The following is a 4,005-nucleotide window of genomic DNA, read 5'->3' as shown; positions in this document are numbered from 1 at the left end:
TTATGAGATCCATCAGCCTTACACTAACATCTTCCTCCTCTTTGAGCACATATAATCCCCCCTCTATTGGCATTGCCTTGGTATTACTAGCTTGGTTAGATGTATCCCACAATTGGGCATTTTCAGCTAGCATGTTAAAGTAATCCCAGGCATCTTCCATTTCCTTGCTCATAAATTGTCCATTGCACATCATTTCTATGAATTAGCGCATATTTGGATTCAACCCATCATAGAAAAAGTTAATCATCCGTCAAATCCCATAGCCATGGTGTGGGCAAGCAAGAAGTAAGTCCTTGAACCATTCCCAACATTCGAAAAAAGTTTTATCTATTTTTTGGGAGAAGTTCATTATGTCTCGTCTGAGAGTGTTGGTTTTATGATCTAGGAAGAACTTTTTAAGGAACTACCAATTCATCTCGGCCCATGTACCAATGGATCTCGGCCTTAATGAGTGAAGCCATGATTTGGCCTTCCCTTTTAGAGATAATGGAAACAATTTTAGTCTAATCATGTTAGGAGGAACATTGTTAAATTGTATGGTTGTGACAATCTCTTCAAATTCTTTTATGTGCAAATATAGACTTTTTGAATCAAGTTCTTGGAATTTAGGGAGTAACTAGATCATCCCAAGTTTAAAGTCTAAGTTTCCAGTGTTGGTTAGGAAAATCATGTAGGAAAGTGTACTTATTCTCGCCAGCTGCAAATAATCACGTAGGGTTTGAACCGATGGAACTTGGTATACATCATTCTTATCACGCACTGTCCTAACTGAAGGTGAGTTCCAGATCAGATTCTCATCAAAGTATTTTTTCAGTTTAAGTAATAGTTTCATATGATGTTTTAAGAGTATTTAGATGTTTTCTAACTTGTCGATGAATCACGAGCCCATCAATAAAACTTCCTTCACTCGGAAGTCTTAATGTATGGTCTCTTACCCACTTGGGCATGAACCACACAAACATCTAATTCTAACCATAAGTCTTAAGTCCTGCAACAATTATGAAAGCAATTAGAGGGAGAGAGGAAGGATGTTACCTGTAAGAAATAACTAGAACTAGAATTAAGAATCCTATAAAACAAAGACAAGTGAACAATGTTAGAAGATCTAAAAAAGAAACTCTAAAAAAAAAATAATAAATTCTGAAATTTAGAAAACTTTAAAAATCCTAGGTTAGAGAAATTCAGAGAAAAAGAAAAATCTAACCTAAAATAAAAACCAAACCTAGAAAACCTAAAACTTAATCGTGTTCAATGCCACTCTCCAGCAATGGCGCCAAAAACTTGTTTACGAACCCCAAGTGCAGGGTTATGAAGTTGTAAAACTGTGGGATCCCAGTATTTAGTAACACCGCTCGTACACACGTGTCCGGATCCGCACTATTGACAGACCATACAACTACACCCCAATGTACCCAGCAACCCCACTAAAGTGATTTGTTCTGGATGACCTTGAGACCTCTATCATGTGGATCATGTCGTCATTGTGGTCATAATGGTGAAAACCGTGCATCAATCTGATGCTCCGTTAGTGAGATGCGACCCATCGAATGTACGACCCAAATTGCATATCCCGTAACACAAGAAACCTTTATTGTGTTAGGCCCATGTGGGCCTAAAGCCCACTTTTAGAACATGAAAATTATCACAAGATAAGACAATTACTACATGACAAATAGGTAGCTAGCACATATAAGATAAGCACTATAAGACAAAAATTGGGTTCTACCCCAAAATCCATCATTAACCCTCTCTTCATGCCTTAGAAACTAATCATGGCCCATGTCCACCTCATCCTACACATGCATCTAATGCATGTCTTGATTTGTGCCACATCACTTCAAATAACCAATTGTAACACTCAACTTAATCATTCATCACGCATCACCTACAACCCATAACCCTTATCCATTCATTAACCAATGCATGCCTAAATTTCTTATCACACCCCAAATTCAGGGACAGACAGCTTCCATAATGCCCCGAATCTGGCACTCGACTTCCATACACCAAGTCCTGAGTTTGGCGCACCACAAGGAAGATTTTTGACTGATTTTTTTAAAAAATAATAACACCTGAGCATGATGATCTGTAATCACAATACTAGCAACAGTCTTCATTATAAATCCTGATGGTTACAAGTACAATGCTTTTCCAAAAGGTACACAACGTCAATATTGCCAAATCACTAAATAGATATAATGCATTGAGAAAGTTATGTCCTCCAAGGTACTCCTGTCCTGAAAAAATAGGAAATAGGAAGCTTAGGCTAAAAGCCTAGTGAGTACACTCGTGTGTGCATAGTGTACAAGCATGCAGTAACAATCAAATATTAGAGTACACAAACTGAAGCATAGTGACCAAGTAATGCTACATAAAGCCAAGAGGGCATGATGCAATGCAAGAGATGATATGCAAAAGTATGCCAGATGTATGCAGGCATGCAAATCCTCCTCTAAAAGTCCACATCACAATATAGTTATCATCGCTGGGAATCACCTGGGCCTGGTATCCAGCACAAGTCCAAAACTTATTGAATAGAGGCCTCGCATACCTGCCTTGTCAGTGGGGGGCCTATGGCCATGCCAATACCCACTCGGCACGCTGGTAGTGGACCCATTTCGGGGGCTGTTAAACTTAACCACATTCACTCCAACTCTTCAGCTAGGCGTGGCTGAACCTCTTCTCACCCGACTACGTCGACGGGAGTCGGGCCTACTATGGTCTTCAGCACTAGGTGATCCATGGTATCAGCCCGATCTTGATGATGAGGCTCGAGGGTACCACTCAAGGTTTAGGGAGTTTCACCTAAGGGTCTGGGACCCAGAATAAGAAACCCAAATTTCCAGTGTCCACAAATACCGACCATGATGCCACTGTGGTGGTCTCATCAATATAACTACAATGTTGCTATAGTGTTCAATCCATCTCATGAGGATGCTATGCAAAATGCAATGATAATCCACAAGCATGTTATGTAGTATAATTGCACTCAAGCAATACTATGCATGTAAGCTACATATGCATACGAGGCAACCCTAATACCAATCAGGCTCCTCTGCCAACCACATCTGATTTGCAATCCATGCTCATCGTGGAAAGGATATACATGTAACATAAATTATGATGTAGCATCAAGTGAGCTTTAGGGACTTCAACCCAAGGGCCATGCCCGATTTATTCACTTAGGGACTTCAACCTAGGGACCAAGCACGCGGTTTCTTGGACTAGATAATATCCGCACATACTCCATTACATGCACCCCACACCAACATCCTCTACCACATACTCCATCATGTGCACCCCGCACCAAGCACGCGGTTTCTTGGACTAGATAACATCTGTACATACTCCATTACATACACCCCACACCAACATCCTCTACCACATACTCCATCATGTGCACCCCGCACCACCGCACCAACATCCTCTACCACATACTCCATCATGTGCACCCCGCACCACCGCACCAACATCCTCTACCACATACTCCATCATGTGCACCCCGCACCAACATCCTCTACCACATGCATATGATCTCCGCATGATCAAACTATGCACACCATGCACTACTCATCCATGATGCATGTACATGTATATGTGCGTACAGATGCAATATGCACAAATATCATAAGACCAGTAAAAAATTATCACAGTACTAACATGGTAAAACAGTGGTATAATGTACACTCTCCCTCATGATCATAGGGCTATGCCAGTGTCCACACTTCCACGTCATAAGTGTGCACCAACCACACAATAGCACAACTAGAATCAATCCATCACTCGGCACCAATCGCATGGTCGAAACCTCATACAGTGGCACCAGAACAAGTTGTATATCAAACACATGCAAGTGATGCACACATACCATAACATGTTTCAATTCCACAAGTAAAGATCCATAGCTATTTGGAAGTTAGTTCGTATTGAAAGTGCCCTGGTTTATCAATTAGTGTGATTGTTGAGTCAGCTAGATAGAGAAGCTCCACAGGAAGATTAATCAAG

At 40.9% G+C, this 4,005-nt stretch overlaps 1 non-coding gene across 1 annotated transcript; it reads left to right on the top strand.

Annotated features, from left to right (window-relative positions):
- Positions 1-260: 260 nt before the first annotated feature.
- On the top strand, positions 261-367 carry LOC131252333 (small nucleolar RNA R71). Its single transcript, XR_009174359.1, has one exon. It is a non-coding gene; the product is annotated as a small nucleolar RNA R71 (small nucleolar RNA).
- Positions 368-4,005: the final 3,638 nt, after the last annotated feature.

This window comes from Magnolia sinica, chromosome 7 (genome assembly GCF_029962835.1).
Source record: "Magnolia sinica isolate HGM2019 chromosome 7, MsV1, whole genome shotgun sequence".
NCBI classification, from domain to species: domain Eukaryota; kingdom Viridiplantae; phylum Streptophyta; class Magnoliopsida; order Magnoliales; family Magnoliaceae; genus Magnolia; species Magnolia sinica.
Note: the sequence above shows the minus strand (reverse complement) of the source record. Positions and strands in the feature narration are given on the sequence as shown.